The sequence below is a fragment of the Zalophus californianus genome, chromosome 1, assembly GCF_009762305.2.
Source record: "Zalophus californianus isolate mZalCal1 chromosome 1, mZalCal1.pri.v2, whole genome shotgun sequence".
Taxonomy (NCBI): Eukaryota; Metazoa; Chordata; class Mammalia; order Carnivora; family Otariidae; genus Zalophus; species Zalophus californianus.
Genome location: NC_045595.1, coordinates 20,233,413 through 20,256,817, shown reverse-complemented (window position 1 = coordinate 20,256,817; position 23,405 = coordinate 20,233,413). Strand labels below are relative to the sequence as shown.

The following is a 23,405-nucleotide window of genomic DNA, read 5'->3' as shown; positions in this document are numbered from 1 at the left end:
TTAGCAAAATGTTAACATAAAGATTCACTGACCAATTCTATCAATTTTTCTATATATTTCAAATTTTTCGTAATAAAATGTGGGGGAGGAACACAAAATAAATAATCTTTTCTAAGGCAAACTGCTACAGACAACCACATCCACAATCAGGTTATCCTAAAATTCCTCCCATTTCCCAAAATAAAAACCAAAACACAAGTCTCTAATTATTCAACATAAAAACTATTCCAGAACTGAAATCTCTTATTAAGGTCCAGACACAATTTGAAACAGAACTTTTATGTTCTCCTAAAAAGAAACAGAAACAAAATGAAATAAACTGAATCCTCTAGAGTTCTGGAAAACTAGAATTTAAGACTGTCTAGTTAACAACCATAGGAATTACGAGTGTGTGTGTCCTGATGGGTCAGGTACTAGCCTCTCAAGGCAATGAAAGCAAAAAACAGCTGTAAAAATGATTTAGTAATAAAATTTAAATTTTTGCATTAATAACACACTTCCAAAAACACCTACAAAGGGTGTTAAGACACAGGGAAGAAAGGTGTTCCACAAATACAAATTAATATAACTAATGCTGAACTTTCATTCACTGAGTGACAAAGCTGATTCCAAATTTCTGAGGGAATAATCATCCTATGTCTTTAAATTCATTAGGTTTTAGAAAGGAAGCAATAAATCAATTAGATGTCATCAGCTTTGAAAGTGAAATTTATTCTGCATATGAGTATGATAATTCAACAGCAGCTACTCTGTGTGCGGAAGTCAATATTTGTAATCAGCATAAACCCTCTGGTTCATCCTAGACTTCTTGAGGTAAGTGTTTTTGCTTACACTGTGTTTGGCTGATTATGGAGTGGCTTTTAGAGGACAATTTTTAATTAGCAAGTACCTTTAGGTAATCTGAATGTCTGTCATTTTAGAGAAGAAATTGTGTGGTAGTGGAAGGATGACAATCACTTGGAGGTAAACAGTAACAAGGAGAAGCCTCCTGTAAACCCCCAGTTAATGAACATCTTCAAAACAACCTCAGCCCCAAGCTCCTGACAGATAGAAGCAAACAGCAATTAAACATCAACAATCACACATACTATTATAATATGAGACACTGGTCCAGGCCCCTACTCAAAACACTTTAAAAACAGGACACTTTAAAATAGTACCCAGGTGATCAGATGCCCCAAACAGAAAATAAACTGGAAAGTGATGGATTTAAGTCCTACCAAATTTGGTTATTCTCTTTCCCTACCTTCCATGAGCCACTAAATTTCTTTACAGAGATGACACAATGAATTCTTTTCTCTGCTCTTCAGAATCATACCAACTACTTAAGGGGCAGGTTTTGCTGTTACGGATCTCCTTCAAAAAAGCAACAAAGGGAAACTGGCAGGAGAAAAGCTGATCTTGGCGGGCAGCAGCACAGTCAATTACATTTTGTCTCTACAGGGCTCCACCCACACATACAAACACTTCCAAGTGGGCACAGCCTTTCAAACACAGGGAAGGCAGCCCTGATTCAAGAAATTAGCTCTCAGTAGAACTGTTAGGCAGACATGAGGAAAAAAGCTGATAAGGAAAAAAATGCATCTCCCTCATTTGCTCCCCAACTCACGTGAAACTGTCTCAAACTCCAGGGAAGAGGAACTCTAGCAGAGATTATGGGTGTGCTGTGCCTTAATGAGGACCTGTATTCTTACAAAGCAAATTCTGGGAATCAAATTCTATTTTAATGAAACTAGAGAACGAGCTATTTAAAAAAGCTCTAAAAAGAACCACTCTGAAAAGTAAATATTCAATCCCTAAGTAATATGTTAATGTCTACAGTTTAATATGTTGGGTTTGCTAAAAGAGGCTATAATTATGAAGAAACCAACAGCCAATCCCACTCCAGTCCTTTACAGCAATCTTGAGAGTGAAGGAAAAGGTTCCTCTGCCCTGCTAAGTTCAAAAACATCAATACCTGTCTACAGAGTGGTGCCTGGCCAAGAATCAGTGAAATTAAACACGCAGACACAGCCCTAAGACACACCTCTGGGGAGGAGAGTACACAGAAGAGAAAAACACAAAGACACACACAAACTAGCAAAGCTTTTGTTCACAAAGCAGACCATGCTTGGAGAGTCCACACTGAAATCGTAAAACTGTGGCACACACTTCCTCACCACTGCAGGGCAGCCCGTGCAATTTCAGAGATGTCTTTCTGGTCCTTGGCAGCATCCTGATGCTGTGTTTGATATAAAAGAAACCATTCCAAACTGCCATGTCCTCATTAATTTTGGTGACCTCGAGTTGTATTAAATTTCCTCAAATTATCTCAAAGCAATTCCACAGCGAGTGCCATGCACACTTCATTCTCCATTAAGAGTACAAACAAAACCATGCATTTATGCTAATTTACGAGGGGGGCTTAAGAGCATGAAAACATTCAGTCTAAAAACTTTAGGCAACACTTCTTCAAAGAAGTGCATTAGTCAAGCAATTTATATAATTCAAAGACGTAAGGGAAAAAAAAGAATTCAGTCCATTTCCAGTACTCAAAGGGTATCAACAGGATTCTTCCAGCCTGCTGAAAGATCCACTATGGATCTCTGAAGTTATTTCAAAACACCTTTCCTGGGCAAGACAAAAACCCGATGCATACATGTAGTCCAAATGCCTTTTGATTATCTTTCAGTTACTTAAAAACGCATTTAATACATACAAAGCAGCCACAAAGCTAGGAAGTGACACAGCTCAATATATTTTATTTGGAAATCTAAGGAGACTTTCAGCAATATGGAGCTTCATTAAGACAAAGTAAGGAAGAGGGAAACAAAACATTCAGGACTCCAAGGCGCAGGGCCACAGGAGACAACTCTCTCTAAAAGGCAATGCAGTGGAGCCAGGTCCAGGGACTCAGCACCAAGCACAACAGAGGCACTGGAGCCATGTTTACAGAAATCAGTCAAGAAACCTAAATTCTAGCCACAGCTCCATGGGAAACTGGCTGCATGACCTTGGTCAAATCAGTTCTCCCTCAGCTTCCATTATCCCTCTTATACTAGCCAGGAGAGAGACAGACCAGAATTTGTCTTCAAGAACCCTTCCAGATTCTGTGACAGCAGTTCCCACAGGGTGGTCCAGGGACCCCTGGGATCCTGAAGACCCTTTCAAGGGAGCCACAAAGTCAAATCACACATGGGTTAAAGAGCCATTCAAAGTGCAAGACAGACCAGTGGATTTTAATGTAACAGAATACAAAAAGTTCCTTGATATAGTTTCAAATTCCATATTACAATTAACCTTGAAGAAACTACCACATGTCAGAGTTTTGGTATAGTATCAAAGAATACCCACAATTATCTGAAAAGGCTGCTAAAACTAACTTCCCTTTTCCAACTACGTTCTTCCTCTACTTTAACAATACAGTAAGTCAACAAAAAAATAAAGTCACAACATGCAGAAGCAGATCTGAGAATCTATCTCTATTCAATCAGACATTTTCAAACTTTCAAATGTGTAAAATAATTCTACTCTTCTAATTTTTTTGTTTTGGAAAATATAGTCATTTTTCATTAAAAAATGTTAATAAATCACGAGTTTATTATTTTTTAAAGAAATTGATATTTTTAAATTTCTAATACAGTGAATATTGACCATTATAACCCATATGAACAAAAGCTTTTTGGGATCTTCAGTAATTTTTAAAGTATAAGAGGATTTAAGACCAAAAAGTTTGAGATCTATGGTCTTAGAGTCCTTATTTTCAGGTATCACAAAGAAAAACTAGCATTTAAAAAAAAATGTAGGGGTGCCTGGGTGGCTCAGTCGTTAAGCGTCTGCCTTCCGCTCAGGTCCTGGAATTGAGCCCCACATCGGGCTCCCTGCTCGGCAGGAAGCCTGCTTCTCCCTCTTCCACTCCCCCTGCTTATGTTCCCTCTCTCGCTGTGTCTCTGTCAAATAAATAAATAAAATCTTAAAAAAAAGAAAAAATAATTTTTAAAAATGTAAGATAGGACCACATTACATAAACATAAAATATCTAAACAGTTCCATGCTATATTCAATTAAAAAGTACAAGATTACTCTATTAATGATATACACAGATTCTTTTATAAATGTAACCATCAAGGGCAAACTTTCTCAGTGACTGAAGTTAGTATTACATTTGCAAAGTGAAATTTTTACTTTTATTACTGAATCTTTGCTATCCACATGCCCTTTAAAATGGCCAAGGGCTGAGGTTCCTTGTGTTTGCCCCCAAAGCTCCCTTGACTTAGGTCCTTCACCCAAGAGGTGACTGAGCAGCATATCCCTGCAGGGTCAGTCCCAGGCATCTTGAATAAGTAGGAATAAAACTCTAAAAGGCCACTGCTGAGGGAAGCAATTAAAGACTCATTTCATTCTCCATGGAGTCAGCTGGAAAAAAAGGGGGAGGGATGGTGACAAACAACTGAGTGGGGTGGATATGAGCTAAAGCACGGGCGACAGCTTTGGCTGCGAGAAGGCTAGGTGACATAGCCACTGCTGCCCAGAGGGACCTTGGCTCTGAAAAATTCTCTCCTTCTCTCTCTCTCTCTTTTTTTAAAAGATTTTATTTATTTATTTATTTGACAGAGAGAGTGAGAGAGAGTGAACACAAGCACGGGGAGTGGGAGAGGGAGAAGCAGGCTTCTTGCCGAGCAGGGAGTCTGATGCAGGGCTCCATCCCAGGATCCTGGGATCATGACCTGAGCCAAGAGCAAGACGCTTAACGACTGAACCACCCAGGAGCCCCTCTCCCTCGCTCTCAATCCACACACACACACACATACTCGCGTGCGCACACCACATGAACATTTTAAACCATCAGTATAATGTGAGGGTGATTAAAAAAGAAAGAAAGAAAAAGAAAGTAAGGTCCCAGGATCTCTGAATACTGAGGATGAGGCAAGAGTAAAAGCAATCTTGGCTAAATGTGTTACCCTTCAACTTGTGAGCCCTGTATCTCTTTCCACCCAGCTCTCAATTCTTAAAGTGGAGATGATAGAGATAAGGGCCTACTTTCCCTAGGTTTCCTGAACCCCACACCAGCCCTGAGTCCAGATCAGCCTAAAAATAGGCCAGGTTTATCTACTAGATGGTAAGACTGAAGAGGCTCAGAGAGAAGACAAACCATGGTTGGCGTCCCATCCCTCCAACTCTCACTACAACCACCTCCACTCCCCCCTCACCAGTCTCTTCCCAAAGCCTGAGCCCTCTGATGCTCCTCCCTTCTCCTAGGAGTTCTATCACTGAACCATAGAGCTCACACTGGATGCCTACAAACCCAGACAAACACAAGCTGAGCAGAGAGGGGGTGGTTTGTCCTTCACAGCCCTGCAAACATTGACAAACTTTGGTGAAGACTTCTCTGTATCTAGTCAACTTATCCACTAGACACAATCCTGAAAAGCTCTGTGCCAGTAGCATTTTGACAAATCAAAGCTTTTAAAAATGACTACAACAAGAACTCTACATAAATCCTTCTATAATGCAAACAATAACCACAATTTTCTGAGTTGATATTGATCACTTTAGATTTTCAATTGTCATTCATTTTAAAACAACTATAACTACATGGTATACAGATTGCATACTATGGTTCTTCCTAAATTGGCATCAACTGCAAATGAAAGTTTTAATGGATGACTACTATTCTGTGACATATACTCATATTTTCAAAATATTCTACAGGAAAAATTTAATATACTAACATCATTGTATTTACATGGTTACTCAAGTTTTTCACTTTGGCTTTGCCAAGTGACTTGGGCACTCTGTGTGATTAGCTCCTTAAAGACACAGGTAAACTCTTCTTCATATCTTTTTTTTTTTTAAGTAGGCTTCACATTCAACGTGGGGCTCGAACTCAGCACCCTGAGATCAAGAGTTGCATGCTCTACCAACGAAGCCAGCCAGGAGCCCCAACATAGGTAAACTCTTCCGGCTCAACTTCTCATAGTTCTAAAATAAATGGTAATGCTAGCCAGGTGCAGACCCCTATGGTGCCTATGATACAAAATAAAAATATATTTGGTCTTTTCCCCTGGTTCCTGGCAGAGCTCCCAAAACCCTTGGAATTTTCTGAGTGACAGGAGTGTCTTTTGTTGTTTTCATTGAGCCCCCTTTTGATCACACCTGAATTTGTGCCAATGAAGTGACTTAGGGTGGGGCCCCCAGATCGCCTCAGGACATCCCAGGTGACTCAGTCGTTGAGCCTCCAACTCTTGATTTCAGCTCAGGTCATGAGACTAAGCCCGGCATCAGGCTCCCCATGCAGGGGGGAAGTGTGCTTCCCCTCTCTCTCCCTCTGCCCCTCACCCCACTCATGTGCGTGTGCATGTACTCTCTCTCTTTCAAATAAATAAATCTTTAAAAAAATGTCTTTAGGAAATACACAATGAAGTATTTAGAGGTAAAAATAAATAAAAAACTTTCTAAAAGACAGTTTAACAAAAGAATAAAATCATCCATTCCTAGTTCTCCAAAGATTTAAACACTTAACAAGTACAAAACATCTTATTTCAAAGTACAGATTTGAAAGATTACCTAGCTGAATATTCTCTATAGTTAATTAGTAACAAATTAGTATGAAATTTCCTTTCCTTTAAACACAAAATGTAGGGTTAAAAAGGCTAATTAAGCCTCCCAGCATCCCTATGCGCAGACAGGATGTCCTCTTGGTAGGGGATAGGCCTCTCTCCCTCTTCCCCTGAGCCCAGCAGGAACTGGAATCATCTCTGAGGCAAGTCTCACCTGGGTTCCCTCTGGAAGGCTCTAGGTCTAGTCAATGTCATAAACAAACAGCACCCTACAGGCAGGTAGAAATTGGACTCACCAGCTCACCCTCCCTCTTTGTATAGATGTGGCCCAATTCTGAACAGTCTTCTAAGGAGACTTATGTAATCTATCTAGAGTACATGTTTCACTATTATTTATGACCAAGGTTATTCAACCTGTGCCCAGTTCTTAGGCTCCTACACACACACACACACACATACACACACACACACGCACACACACGTGCACACACATGCATGTGCACAAGCACCTCAGCATTACAGAAATAAGTAGCTTAAGATTCATACCACTGAACCACTTACTTAAGTACACTTGCCCTGTGTCTCTCTCTGGTCTAACACTGGACATGAATATTGACGAAAACAGTGACATCTGAAGATTAGCAAAAATAAGTGGGAAAAAGAATGTGCACTTGACCTAAAGCCAATATAGTGAAGTAGAAAAAAAGCTGCTTCTTTCAAACTAATACTCCTATATCTTTTCTGGGGAAAAAGCATATGAAGTCTGGACAAAACTCAGGCTATTGATTTTGCAAGTAAGAAGAGGATGCAAAGGAAAACCTCATCTCTGTAAACAGAAAATAATGGATGTTGACCCTTGGGAAGAAGAGCCATCTCTCAAAGAATGGACCATGGCTTGTGTGGATGCACACAACAAACCGGTTATCTCTCATCACTCTTCAGATAAAGATGCTTATTCCATGGAGGCAAGGCCATTAACTCCGTTACACCATATAGGAGGTAGAGACCAAAATAATTCACACAAGAATCTTAGGGCCATGATACTGTCTTGGTAGAGGAGACAAAGGTCACAGACTGAGATGAACAAAAAGTTTGAGGAAATAATTTAAAGAAAAAAGTAGCTGACGGTTATTCTGTAGAAAGAATGGTCAAAGGAAAAGACAGAAAGGTTAGCAATTAATTAGTCCAAAGCGTGGGTATGATATAATAAAGACACTATGCCAGGCATTGTGGGAGTGATACAAATACATGTCTCAAAGAATGATGCAGAGCAAGAAGCCATAAGACTGACTGACTCCAAAACAGAAAGAATCAAGAACAATGTCATTTTGGGACACCAAAGAAGTCTGTAATTTGAGTAAATAACAAATACCAAGTCAAATCTAATCATAATTTAAAATGTTATCCCTAATACAAAAATGAAAAATGACATTTTTGTCCCACCAAGAAATTTACAATGCATTATTTCCCCTAATTACACTAAACATTTGCCCTAAATACATTCACATTCCTTACTTGATCCCTGGTGCCCAAGATACTCATTTACCCTAGTGCAGTTAAGGGTACAGTCTAGGCCTGTGTGGTTTCTCTCTAACCAGTGAGGCTGCCCCGGAATTAAACCACAAGCCTCTGCCACATCAGCACTTACTATGCCAACCTACAACTGTTGGCAACCACCATCCAAGAATAATCTAGTTGACTAAGAGTGAAGAATAAAAGTGGAACACCTAGAGACAACTGCCAAATCTCAAGGACAGAGACTCCAGGCCTGTGTTTGGGCAAGATTAAGGAAGTTCCAATCTTTTGATCATTTAGTCAACAAGAAGTTATTACTCATTCTTGTAGCTTGTTCTCAAGTAGACACTGCCCCAGCACCATGGCCAAAATAAAAATGTACAAAAAATAGAAAGGAAGTAAGTGATAGAAAAAGGACAGGATGTGGAGTTAATCCTTCTTCCTGCCCACCACAGCATGCAAGAATGCGTGCAACTCACTCTTACATCACAGTGAAGCTGAACGAAAGACCCAGCTAAGTCGACGGCGGCATCGGCAGAAATGCAGGGCTAGAGGCTGCTACTCAGCCAAGCTAATCGAAAAACTACTGAACTACTACCATCACAGGTAGTTCCAGAATCTCCTAATCATCTCTCCCATTAACTAAAGATTAAAAAAAAAAAAAAAGTGGCTTCCATAACAAATAATTCTGACAAGTGGGCCTCTTCACATTCCAAATGTCCCATTTTAAAGTAGTGCTGCTCTTAATGAAGTTATCATTATTTTTGCACTAATTTGGATATGACACACTAGGCAGGCCTCTACACATATGTATATACATATATATATATATTTTAAAGACCTATTTGTTTGAGAGAGGTAAAGAGAGAGAGAGTGTGTGTGTGCATGTGCGAGTAGGAGGGGCAGAGAGAGAGAGGGAGAGAATCTCAAGCAGACTCCAGGTTGAGCTTGGAAGCAATGCAGGGCTGGATCTCATGACCCTGAGATCATGACCTGAGCAGAAGTCAAGAGTCGAACACTTAACTGACTGAGCCACCCAGGTGCCCCATGTATATTTTGGACTTGATATTAGTATTACACAAACTGTACTTTACTCTTTATAATAAAGTATTGAAATTATAAGAATAATTACATATTTTGAGCTTGGTCAGACTTCTAAAAACTTCTAAATACTAACATAAAAGTATGGAAAGAACCCGTGCCATTTTACAAATGCCTTTAGTGCTGTGGTTATCTTGATCAAGAACTATGAAATACATTCCATTTCAAACTTTATAATTAGTAAAAACCAAGATTTAGTGTGCTATTTTATAGCATCCCTATTGATCACACCTTTGCCCCAAAGCCTATAAAATTATCTGCAAAAGAAATTATTAACTGAGAGTGAGTACTTGAATACTAGGTAGACAAGAGTCATGAAGGTAGGACAGCACCAGAAGATGATGCCAGGTTAACAGTTCTAGAGCTTTCTAGTAGAAACCAACAAGGTAGCACCACGATGACCAAGGTCCATCTAACAATTTGGACAATGGCTTCCAGCTTGGCGCCTTGGCAGACAGGAGATCTTGCAAATTCTCCCACTGCAAAACACCTAGAAACATGAATAAAATTATATACAATACACATCCATTTTAAATGCACAGCTATTTTCACAAAAAAAGTAACAGAACAGACCAAGGACCAAGAATGAAAGGCAAACTGAAAATACAGACAAATACTCCTGAGAGCTGACACTACGGCAGGCAGAAGAGGGTGCCAAACTTGTGGGTGGGTGGAGGTCAGATAAGAAACAATGCCCTGTGATTCAAAGAAGCTAAAAAAGGAAAGACTACAACCTCTACATAAAGACAGGAACTTAAAGAGCTATATTCTCAGGAAAGAGTGGTGTAGAAAAAAAATCTAACCACCAATACAGAAGACAACATAAAAGCTTATGTCAACCTAGTTTGGAGGAGGGGAAAAAAAGTATCCAATCTACAAGGTCCAAGAAATTAATCAAACTAAAGTGGGGCGCCTGGGTGGCTCGGTCGTTAAGCGTCTGCCTTTGGCTCAGGTCATGATCCCAGGGTCCTGTGATCGAGCCCCGCATCGGGCTTCCTGCTTGGCGGGAGGCCTGCTTCTCCCTCTCCCACTCCCCCTGCTTGTGTTCCCTCTCTTGCTGTGTCTCTCTCTGTCAAATAAATAAATAAAATCTTAAAAAAAAAAAAAAACTAAAGTGGTCCAGTGGCACCTGGGTGGCTCAGTTAAGCGTCCAACTCTTGATCTCAGCTCAGGTCTTGACCTCAGGGTCATGAGTTCAAGCCCTGCACTGGGCTCCACACTGGGCATAGAGCCTACTTTAAAAAAGCAGGGGGAGGGGTGCCTGGGTGGCATAATCAGTTAGGCGTCCAACTCTTGGTTTCAGCTCAGGTGGTGATCTCAGGGTCATGAGATCGAGCCCCACTCTGCTGAGTGCAGAGCCTGCTTGGGACTCTCTCTCCCTCTTCCTCAGCCCCTCCCCGCCTCAAATAAATAAATAAATAAATCTAAAAAAAAAAAAACTAAAAAACTAAAGTGATCCTAGGCAAGTGATACACACTAGTCACCTAGAAGTAAATATAAAACATCTCTGGGACATACCTCTACTTAGGCCACATAAGAGTCACAGATAAAGCCTTATTGAAGATGAGCTCACAATCCAAAAGTACAAACACATGAGCAACAATCAAACAAAAGCAAGAGCCAACAGGGTAAGACTAAACTAGTTTCCTAAAAACTTTTGATAATAAAACTACCAGATTAAAAGAGATAAACTATATACTCTCTGAAAAAAGGCAGAAAAAACTTTCATAAAATTTAAAACCCATTCATGATGACAAAAGCAAACAAACTCTTTGCAAACCAAATGAAAACTTCACTGGATAAAAGGAATCCACCTAAAGCCACCACAACACATTTAGTATGAGACACTAGGAGCATATGCTATAAATTCAGGAATGAAATATGGTTGCATGCTATCAATATTTCTATCAACATCAAATTGTTTGAGTTTTTTTTAAAGATTTATTTACTCTAGAGAGAGAAAGAATGAGCGCAAGCAGGGGAAGGGGCAGAGGGAGAGAATATCAAAGCAGGCTCCCACTGAGCACGGAGCTCAATCCCACCGGACACAGGGCTCAATCCCACCACCCATGAGATCAGGACTCTCAACCAACTGAGCCACCTAAGCGCCTCCAAGTTGTTAGAGATTCTAACAAACAAACAAGACACACACACACAAAGCATAAAGATCAGAACAGAGAAAGAAAACTGTCAACAACAGAGGATCCTATTTATTCAACATAGAAAATCTACAGTTAAACTATTATTAGAAATACAGGAGAGCTTAGTAAGGCAGTTGGATGGAAGAACAATATAGAAAAATCTATCTTCTTTTTTAAGATTTTATTTTTATTTGAGAGAAAGAGAGAGGGCGTGCGTGAGCAGGGGGAGGGGGAGAGGGAGAGGGACAAGCAGACTCCATACTAAGCCCAGAGCCTGACACAGGGCTTGATCCCAGGCTCCAGGATTATGACCTGAAGCCAAAGGTATGCCCTTAACCGACTGAGCCACCCAGGCGCCCCAAATCTATCTTATTTCTATATGCATTCAATACCCATTTAGAAAGAAAGTATAACTTTAAAAATATTATTTAGAATAGCAACAGTAACTGTTATCTGGCAATAAATCTAGGGAAAGATATCTAAAACTTTTGTGGTAAAAAGTATAATAACCTCACTTAACGAGACCTAAATAATCAGAAAGATGTGACATGTTCCAAGATGAAGACTTATTATGTCAATTCTCCCTAAAAACTCAATGCACTTCTAATCAAAATCCCAAGGCACAAAATGTATAAACTATAAAGGGAAAGATCAATAAATTTCACTACATCGAAAATGAAAATGTCTGCGTAAGAAAATATCATAAACAAAGCCTGATAATCCATACTCTGGGGGATATCTGCAAGCATAGAACGAGTAAAAGGATTAGGATCCACAATATATGAGGAACTCTTAAAAACCAGTAAGAAGATAAAGAATAGGTAACTCTTAGAAAACTCAAATGACAAAAAAACATTTCACACACATTAGATTAAGTTTTTGCCACAGTCCAACAGTACAAAGTGCTGGAGAAGCTACTAAGTAAGGGTTTTTACAGACAACTGGTGGGAGTGCAAACTGATACTTTGAATAATTGGAAATATCTAGCAAGGTTAAAGATACCCAGCACTATGATTTATAAATTTTGCTCCTAGGAAAATTCTAGAACAGATATACAAGGGAATTTTGAATCTACGTTGTATCATTGTAAGGACTGGTGAAAAAAAAAGCAATCTAAGTACTCATTAATAAGAAAATGCACAAATCGGGGCACCTGGGTGGCTCAGTCAGTTAAGCATCTGCCTTCGGCTCAGGTCATGATCCCAGGGTCCTGGGATCGAGCCCCACATCGGACTCCCTGCTCAGCGGGGAGCCTGCTTCTCCCTCTCCTGTTTCCCCTGCTTGTGCTCTCTCTCTGTGTCAAATAAATAAAATCTTTAAAAAAAAATGCACAATTATATATAGCCCTCTCATCCAATGGAATATTATACAACTTGAAATAAATGAACTAGAATATAACATAAATCAATATGGATAAACTTCAATGACATAATATTAAGTGAAAAAGAAAATTACAGAAAGATAAATACATGATAATAACCACTTATATAAAGTTTTTAAAATATACAAAACAACACTCAATGTTGTAAAGAAACATACATGCAGTAAAAGAAGGAAAACATGCATGGGAATAATATGTAATTCAGAATAGTGTTACTGCTGGGGTAAGGAAGTAAATGGGACTAAGAAGTTAAATATCTTCACTCTGGTTTGTTTTTTTTAAGTATGAATATCTGAAGCAGGATTATGATATACTAAGATATGACAAAGCTGGAGGGTCATAAGCATTTGTTATATTATTTTGAATACTTTTCTATATGTTTGAAATAAATAAACAATAACCAACCACCACCCAAATAAATAAAAGTTCTGACAGGCAGCCACTCCTAAAAATCATTTTTTGGCATTAAAAATTAGTTTAAAAAAAATCAGTTCCAGGGGCGCCTGGGTGGCTCAGTCAGTTGAGCAACTGACTGTTAGTTTTGGCTCGTCATGATCTCAGAGTCATGGGATCGAGCCCCAAGTTGGGCTCCATGCTCAGCGTGGAGTCTGCTTCTCCCTCTCCCTCTGCTCCTCCCCTCTCTCCTGCTTTCTAAAATATATAATAAACATAAAATATTTTTAAAAATCAGTTCCAGTTCTTATGATGGAAACTTGGATAAGTGTAGGTTCATCACATCATTTCAGCTCGTGACCCAACCCTAAATGACCTTTATCAATTACTTAGGACACATGCTTGTGGCAATCTGATCTGCTGAGCTTCCACAGGCATGCTATGTTTCACAAACTGTATCACTTATTAAAATTCTCACATTAGTTCTAACTAGATTGATATGTAATGATTTTTTTTAAGTAATAAGATCAACATTTGATGGACATAAACATGCTGTGAAAGAAGAACATACTTGCTGATTAAACAGAACAGCAGGCCCTGCTCTGCCTGTGCTAGACAGTGTCAGGTTGGGAGTGGCGGGGGGGCGGGTAACTACTCTTGGGGAAGGACAATCACCTGCCAAGGTACTACCTCAAAGCCTCCTTTCCTTAAAAACAAAACAACTGGGGCTCAGGGGTACTGGTGTTAAGCAACTCTACAGACAAAAGGCCTAATCTCAGTTAGAAAAGAATCAGAAGGACTGAAAGAGTTCAATACTTATACACATTCCTGAAGCACAATCCTGGCAACTTATGTTGGCTTCCCAGAGCATCTGAGACTGACAATTAGACTGAGTAGTGTACAAGGAGTGAAAAGGCCTCTCTGTTCTCACCTCTAGACACTGCCTTCAGAGGTCCCATACCTTCCACTATCATCAACAAAATGGGAAGAAATAAAGCTTCTCTCATTTGGATTTGTACAAAGGCATCAAACACATGATCCTCAAATGAAAAACGGTTTCTTAACAGCATCTTATTATAAACATATAAATAACAGGCACTACCAGCTCCTGCACAGCTGTAACTGCCCCATTTTAACTCTTTTTCCCCTATTAAAGTATCACATCTGGACTAGTTTCTTCAATAGGCTATCTCTGGTTTAGACAAGAAGTGTATATACATGCTGTATTGAATCCTAAGATATTAATTACCCTCTTCTTTAGAGGGTTAAAGAAAGGAAGATTCTGTGTTTATTTTTAAGATTTTATTTATTTGAGAGGGAGAGAGAGAGCGTGCGTGCAAGAGCAGGGGGAAAGGACACTATGGGATCATGACCTGAGTCAGGCAGACGCTTAACCAACTGAGCCACCCAGGCGCCCCTTTATTTATTTTTATTTTAAGTAGGCTCCATGCCCAATCTGGGGCTTGAACTCAAGACCCTGAGATCAAGAGACATATGCTCATGCTCTACTGACTGAGCCAATCAGGCACCCAGGAAAGGAAGACTCCAAGAGCACCTCTTATACCTCATATGTAGTCCATTTCTAACTCCTTGCTCTGTTTACATTTGGTTAAGCGTCCTAGATAACAAATCTCACATCTTCAGTTACATATATGGAGGACTCCAAGTTTACTGTAATCTGCTAATTGTGGCCCACAGTAGGCATTTGTTTTCCTGTGTAAGGCAGAGACAAATTCCTTCCTTGCTTTGGAAAAGATACTCCTTGCCTATAGACTTCCTGGGTCCTTACCAAGCCCTGGCAGCAGCTTCAAACACTTCAGAAGACTGTTATCTATATAACACATTAACACCAGAGTAAAGACTCTAGAGCCAGCTGACTCAAAATCCTGAAAAACACATCAATAGCTGAATCAATTATTTAATTTTGCTTCCCAAAAGGTGTCTCCCCTAGGCTGCCTCTTAACTTGACAGGAAATACAGTGATCCTCCCCTTATCTGCAGATGGTCTTCCTTCTGACACATGGTCAGGTCAGTAGTAGCCTAACATTACGTCAACAGTGCCTACGTCATTAACCTCACTGCCTCTCATCACACAGGCATTTTATCATCTCACATCATTACACAAAGGGTGAGTACAATACAGTAAGGTATTTTGAGAGAAAGAGACCACATTCACATAATTTTTATTACAGTATATTGTGATAATTGTTCTATCATTTTTATTGTTAGTCTCTTACTGTGCCTAATTCATAAATTTAAACTTTATCATACGTATGTATGTATAAGAAAAAAACAGTACATATAGAGTTTGGTACTATCTGCAGCTTCAGGCATCCACTGGGGCTCTTCGAACATAGCTGCCACAGGTAAAGGTAATTGATTTTTAAGGAAGATTTGAAAATAGCCACAGCATATTTAGGGAATTAAGAGGAACATTAGTGAAAGGAAAGGGATTATGATCTGTGGAGGACAAGCCGATACTCTACCACCTAGTAACTAATCCTCCCACACCTGAGCCTTTTCCAGTGTCAGGGAAAGTCAATACTTTCATTATCTGCAGACTTAACAATCAGTTAAAACTCACTAAATGCGGGCGCCTGGGTGGCTCAGATGGTTAAGCGTCTGCCTTCGGCTCAGGTCATGATCCCGGGGTCCTGGGATCGAGTCCCGCATTGGGCTCCCTGCTCCTTGGGAGCCTGCTTCTCCCTCTGCTTCTCTCTCTCTCTCCTCCTCTGTCTCTCATGAATAAATAACTAAAATCTTAAAAAAGAAAAAAAAAAACTCACTAAATGTACTACCAAATGCTTAGACATAGAAAAGAGTTAAAAGGGAATAACCCCGGGGCGCCTGGGTGGCTCAGTCAGTTAAACATCATCTGCCTTCGGCTCAGGTCATGATCCCAGGGTCCTGGGATCAAGCCCTGCATCAGGCTCCCTTTTCAGCCTGGAGCCTGCTTCTTCGTCTCCCTCTCCCCACCCCCCCACTTGTGATCTCTCTCTCTCTCTGTCAAATAAATAAATTTTTTTTAAAAAAAGGAATAACCCCTTCTAAACAAAATGGTAAAGCAAATACTATGCTATTACTACATTCTAACTGCTGACCCTTGTGATTTTTGATAAACACACTGGGGGAAGAGGCGCGTGGAGGCCATGACTTTACAAACCAAGAGGTTCTTTTACAAAAATGCACATTCTCTGGGGGCGCCGGGGTGGCTCAGTAGGTTAAACATCTGAGTCTTGATTTTGGCTCAGGTCATGATTTCAGGGTCATGAGGTCAACCCCCCCGAACAGGATCTGCACTGTCCCACCCTCTCCCTCTGCTCCTCCCCACGTGTGTACACACATGTGCATGCATGCACACACGTGTTCCCTTGCTCTCAAAATTTTTTTAAAACAAAAAATAAAATAAAATAAAATAAAATAAAATGCACATTCTCTGTACCCTGACATAGAGAGGCTCTGAGATCTTGGATCAGGCTTGTTCTATGAAGCTTCAAAGAATGAACAGAAGTGATGACTGAGAAGCAGTACTTGGAAAGCTCAAACACCATATGAAACCAAAGCCATTACTTAAGGATACAGCCTCCTGGGGTACTAGTCAACAAAGAATACTGAGTAGCAGTAGAGGTTCACTCAGCTCGGTATTTAGCATACTGTAAAGTTCAAAACATGGCCTGGGGAAAAAATTTACTGAAGAAATGTGAAGATGGAGTAAAAAACAGGAAACAGAGCCAGTTAAAAAGACAAAGGAAAGGCCAGACTTGAGAATCATTCAGGAGGTAAAATAAACAGCTAATGGAGTACTGTTCTTCAAGTCTTAATGAAAGAGTAAAAGACACAGGAGGCTTCTCTTCCAGGTTTCTCTAACCAGTGCCTAGGGTGCTGCTGTCACCTCCTCCTCAGACATCAGTCCAGGCTAGAGACCAGATGTCATGCATATCCCAGCTTTTACTATCAGCAATGTTGAAGAGGCAGTAGGTATATCACAGAGCAGTGTCTGAGAGACCCAGATTAAAGGCACCAGTTAACTGGAATAAATTACTTACCTTCTCATCTGGGGTAACGACATCTCCACATCAGGTGCAGTAAGGGTTCACACAGCATATGACCCAGCAACATAATAAGTACTTAATAACCTAGCACAATACAAACAAATCCTACATAGATGTGAAACTTATTTTACATTGTCTCTTATGAAAACACTAGTCTTTATTTTATTTTATTTGAGAGAGAATGAGCAGGGGGAAGGACAGAGGGAGAGAAGCAGATTCCCGGCTGATCAGGGAGCGGTATGTGGGGCTCGACCCCAGGACCCTGAGACCATGACCCGAGCTGACGGCAGCCGCTTAACTGACTGGGCCACTCAGGTGCCCCTGAAAACACTAGTCTTATTGCAGCTCCAGCCCATTTGAAAATCCCAGTAGGTGAAACTGCCCAGTATACAGCACTATGTTGGTTCTCATACAGACAACCCATGTTCCACTTAGGGAGAGCCTGTTTTTCTTTCCAATATGTGTGTAACATCTTCCACCACAATATGTGCTATTTGGTTTCTAAACAAATAAAACTGCTTTTGGAGAGCTCATCTCTTTAGACAGCAGCTGGGATACTGTACAGTTTTACCCAAAAGTTAAGTAAAAAATTGGCCCCAAGCCCAGAAAATAGGCATTTCCATCCAGACAAAACTGGATAAACCAAGTCTACAAACAATGAGTGAATAAAACAGTAGGGGAGAGAAGAACACGGAACAGTGAGAATAACCCGCACCAAAAGGCCCGCTCACTGAAGAAGGGAACCAAACAGGGCTCTGGAATGCATTAGTTCAGATCTGGAGCCCTCAGGTGAGGCAAAAGGTACCAAGTGTAAGATACTGAAGTTACTAGATGAAAAATATCCAGGACAGAGATATTCTCCCTTTAAGCTAGAAATAAGATTTATGTAAGCAGTAAGAACCAAATGTTCTACCCACATGAAGATTCAAGATTCTTTATGAGAAGCTAGATAGCTTGAGAGACAACCTGGGAAAGGAAGAATATCAGCTGATTCAAAATTTAAACATATTAAATGTGAAAGAGTAACAGTTTCAACTTCAATAGGCTATTTTATTGATGCTGCTACTGTTTCACAGATATGATTTCTCGTAAGTCATGCATTGATTTTATACCTCACAAAGGCATTCTTTGCTACTTTCACTTATGGAATAATAGTATGAGAAGTGAGTCTTCAAGGGAGAAAAACTAGCCAAAATGCCCTTGACGTGGAATTGTAAGACGCTGCCATAGCACATGGTTTTGATTTAATTTTAATCGTAAAAAAAAGAAAAAAAATCAAGACTTCCTCTAAGCATCTCTAAAATGTTTTTAAAAACATTTAAACTGAAATACCCACTCTAGTGTCAATAGATGAAAAACAAGTCTAGCAGGGAACATCTGACAGATGAGAACAAGTCACAGGTCTCTCTGATGGAGGAATTTGGGCTGAGAGCACTAGTTGGGTCAATCGGGTAAATTCCAACTTGCCCTAACCAGAGCTTGCAAGATAGACCTGGTAAGGTTCATGAACAAATAAATCTACCAATACATAAAACAGATGGCTCTGTCAAAGAGGCTTCTAACCTTTAGAGGAAGTCTGAGAACGTAGCAAATTTCAGGGGAAGAGCTTCAGGACCATTTTTACAATATAATTTTGTATAAAAAGCACCAAAAAAGCTTATTAATATTTAAATCCCCATTTAAAAAGTTACTAGATGAAAAATCCTCCCTATATAAAACACTCATGCAAGTACTTATATGTGCACAGGAAACACACACACACACACACACACACGAAAGAAATGCACCAGAAGTTTAACCGTTTTTATCTTTGGATGGTAGTTTTACCAAAAAAGTTTTCTTCTTTATTCTTTTGTTCTATAATAGATATGACTTTATAGATATGACTTTATAACTGTAAAATCAGGAAACAAACTGAGGGTTGCTGGAGTGGTGGGGAGTGGGAGGGATGGGATGGCTGGGTGAAGGACACTGGGGAGGGTATGGGCTATGGTGAGTGCTGTGAATTGTGTAGGACTGATGAGTCACAGACCTGTACCCCTGAAACAAATAATACATTATATGTTAATAAAAAATAAATAAAAATAAAAAGCAAAACAAACAAAATATATGTAACTGTAAAATCAACATTTCATCTTTATACGTGTATTCTCTCTCTGTAAAGCCAAGCAATCAGCGAACAGATCCTCCCTGGTCTCATCCCCATCCTTAGGAGCATCGTATTTTTCAGGCTGTGACTGCCCCTATTCATGTCCACATCCAGTGACCACACTCTCATATTGCCAACAAAAATTCACTGGGTACCCACTACAGGGGCCTCATCTTAGCTAGGGCTCCCATGAAAGCCTAAAGCGAAAGATATCAATAAAGTCACCCTTGAAAAGCCTTTTCAACTGCCCACATAAATACACTATAGAGTTTCATGTATGTACTCCTGTAGATATGTACACTGAATTCCAAAAGGTTACAGTATTCAGAAATTAAACCCTCATGTGTTGTTTTTTTTTTTAAGATTTTATTTACTTATTTGAGAGAGAGAGAGAATGCGAGACAGAAAGCATGAGAGGGAAGAGGGTCAGAGGGAGAAGCAGACTCCCTGCTGAGCAGGAAGCCTGATGCAGAACTCGATCCTGGGACTCCAGGATCATGACCTGAGCCGAAGGCAGTCGCTTAACCAACTGAGCCACCCAGGCGCCCATAAACCCTCATGTGTTTTGCTGCTTGGACCAGTCCAGTAATTTTAGGAAAATTCCAGCTTGCAGGCTCTCCTTATTCAGCCTCTTCCTTATCATTTCCAACAAATCTTTTTACATCAACAATTCTCTGTGGCTCCCCATTATTCTTATTCTCCCTCTTCTCCTTCTCCTTCCTTCTCCTTCTCTTCCTTCTCTTTCTCTTTTGGTAGAATACTTACCAAATCATCACCACACCACCAAAACAATTTCTCTTCTGCCAATGGTCAAGAATTCTTTAAATGTATAGATTTTGTCGTATTAACTGTAACAACACTGCCTGCATACACTGCCTGTGGGTACTCATTCACTGAGTAAAATGGTGAGTAGAAATTACCTCACTATTTAAGTCATTATTTCTTGCTCTTTTCTTTCCTTTTGCAAAGAAGAGCTCAATTTAAGGTAAAATGTTAGATGTAATTCCATTACATAATTAGAGTAGCTTTTTATTGGGAGTGCAAAAAAGGAATCAGTGTTGGTGGGCCTACTGTCAATCTAGTTAAGGACAGAGTTAAGATTATATTTATTAAGTGACTAATGAATGAGGGAGACCCCAAATGCACCAGAGTTCAGAGAAGGAAGCAATAGCATCTGAGGTTTAAATGCTGTTGGAAGGCTTTCTGGAGGAGGAAGACCTTGAAACAACCCTAAGCACAGCAGAATTAGACAAGTGAGGAAGGAAGGAAAGGACATTCTCTGTGCAGGAATCATAGCTTGGATCTGAGGAATGCTGAAAAGCTAGAAAGTGTCAGGTTTTCTGGAAAGGGAGATAAAACAATTCATCACTGAATACGGATTAAACGTCTACTATAGGGGTGCCTGGGTGGCTCAGTCGTTAAGTGTCTGCCTTGGGCTCAGGTCATGATCACAGGGTCCTGGGAGGGAGCCCCGCGCTGGGCTGCCTGCTTGGCGGGAAGCCTGCTTCTCCCTCTCCCACTCCTGTTTGTGTTCCCACTCTGTCTCTCTCAGTGTCAAATAAATAAACAAAATCTTAAAAGAAAAAAGGAAAAACATCTACTATTGACCAGTACTGATAAGCACCGAAGAAGCATCCTGGTCACAGAGTGATGACTAGAGCCCTCCAGGGATCATCCCATCAATTGACACAGATATGTAATATACACTGTGAGCAATCTGGCAAGTACAACATATGACTAAGGTTCAAATGATGAATGGATTAACAAAATGTAGCACATCCACAGAATGGAATATTACTCAGCACTGAGAGGGAATGAAGTACTGACACATGCTACAACATGGATGAACCTTGAAAACATGATGCTAAGCGAAACAAGCCAGTCACCGAAGGCCACATACTGTCTGATTCCATTCATCTGATATGCCCAGAATAGGTAAATCCATAGAAACAAAAAGTAGATTAGTGGTTACCAGGAGATAGGGGGAAAGGGAGTGATGACTTAATAAATATGGGTTTCTTTTTGTAGCAACGAAAAGCCCTGGAATTAGATAGTGGTAATGGTTGTATAACCTTGTGAATGTACTAAAAGCCTCTGAATTAAAGACTTAAAAATGGTGAAATTTATGATATGTGAATTATATTTCAGAAGACTGAAGAGGGGGGCGCCTGGATGGCTCAGTCAGTTAAGCATCTAACTCTTGGTTTCGTTCAGCTCAGGTGATGATCTCATGGTTGTGAGATCGAGTCACTCATCAGGCTCTGCACTGGGTGTGGAGCCTGCTTAAGATCCTCTCTCTCCCTCTCTTCCTCTGCCCCTTCCCCCCACTCTGTGTGCACGTACTCTATCCCTCTCTCAAAAAAAAAAAAGAAAAAGGAAGGAAGGACGGACAGATGGACAAACTAAGGTTCTACAGGACAGAGAAGGAAATAATTTTACCTGGAAAGGCTAGGCAAGGCTTTCCAGAACTGACAACAGATTGAATGTTAAAGGACAGAGCCGGGGTGGCTCAGTCAGTTAAGTATCTGCCTTCGGCTTGGGTCATGATCTCAGGACCCTGGGATTGAGTCCCACGTCAGGCTCCTTGCGGGAGTCTGCTTCTCCCTCTGCCTGCCGCTCCTCCTGCTTGTACACGTGCGCTCTCTAACAAACAAACACACAAAAAAATAAATCTTAAAAAAAGAAAAAACTGGGGCACCTCGGTGGCTCAGTCGTTAAGCGTCTGCCTTCGGCTCAGGTTGTGATCCCAGAGTCCTGGGATCGAGCCTCACATCAGGCGCCCTGCTCCGCGGGGAAGCCTGCTTCTCCCGCTCCTACTCCTCCTGCTTGTGTTCCCTCCCTCGCTATGTCTTTCTCTGTCAAATAAGTAAGTAAAATATTAAAAAAAGAAAAGAAAAGAAAAGAAAAAACGGACAGAGCTTTAAGAAGAGAAGGATGAAGTCATTCATGGAAAGGGAATGACACATGCAGAAATTCAGTTCCATGGGACTACAGGTTGGGGAGTAAATGGGGAGACTGCAAGAGATGAGAAGTAGACAGGCCAGATCCTGATCCAACAGTGTCCTGAAGACCTTGCTAAGGAGTCCGAACTTTGTCCTATACAAGGATTGGCAAATATGTGGCACTTGGCAATACTTTCCTATCTCTATCTCTGGCAGACATAACCATTATACTATTGAGCCCTTCTCTGCCGAGCTCAGAAGTGGACTCAGTATCTATCTCCATGCAATCCTCTCCATAGTCTATATGCCCCCTAAAGAGAGCCACCGAAGGATAAGTGGCATCATCTAAATTCCCCAAAAGAATGCTCTGGGAACGCCTGGGTGGCTCAGTCAGCTAGGTATCCGACTCTTGATTTCAGCTCAGGTCATGATCTCAGGGTTGTGAGATCAAGCCCTGAGTCAGGCTCCATGTGGAGCCTGCCTAAGATTCTCCCTCCTCTCTGCCCTTATCCCCCCACCCTCTGCTTGCACACGTGTGCTCTCTCTCCCTAAAAAAATAAATAAGTAAAAAAGAAAAAGAACATTCTGGTGGCAGCGTGGAGGCAAGGAGATTAGGTAGGAAGCTGCTGTAACACTGGGCAAAAGGTGGTGAGACCCTGAACCATAGTAGGGGCAATGAGAAAGGAGAAAAGTGGAAACATTAGAGACTGAGGAGACAAAACCAGTAAGGCTTCAGTAGCCAACCGGAGCCCCAGGAGGGCAGCCTTGCTCACCACTATCTCCCCAGCATCCAACACAGTCCTTGGTATATAGGAAGGGCTCCATAATTAATGAAATTGTTAAATGTCTTATTGACATTCTCTCATAATATCTTCCCAATCATACCATGAGGAAAGTAATGTTATCCCCATTTCATGAAGAAGAAATCTAAGGTTTAGAGAGGTTAAGTGACCTGTCCCAATTATACCCAGCTAGAAAGTAGCAGCATTTGATATTAACTTAGACTTCTAACTCCAACCTCTTCTGTAGCCCAGGTTTCCAGCTTGAACAATGGTGTAGGTAATAGTGTTGTTAAATAGTAAAATGCCAGAAACAGCTGGAAAATGAATCGGGATCAGAGATACAGATTTGGGTGTTCCTACCATACTCAGGTAGCTGAAGCCCCAAATATGCAGGAGACTCAGGGAGTATG

The 23,405-nt window shown here is 40.6% G+C and overlaps 1 protein-coding gene across 6 annotated transcripts in view; it reads right to left on the bottom strand.

Moving 5' to 3' along the window:
• Nucleotides 1–23,405, bottom strand: part of RAD54L2 (RAD54 like 2) — a 114,252-nt gene that overhangs the window by 75,332 nt on the left and 15,515 nt on the right. Inside the window, exon 1 of one of the 6 annotated variants that reach the window (XM_027584093.1) lies at nucleotides 1,247–1,267. The exons of the other annotated variants lie outside the window; for them this stretch is intronic. The gene's annotated coding sequence lies outside the window, so the exon portion shown is untranslated. Of the gene's footprint in view, nucleotides 1–1,246; nucleotides 1,268–23,405 lie in introns of those variants that run through there. 6 annotated transcript variants of the gene reach the window in all.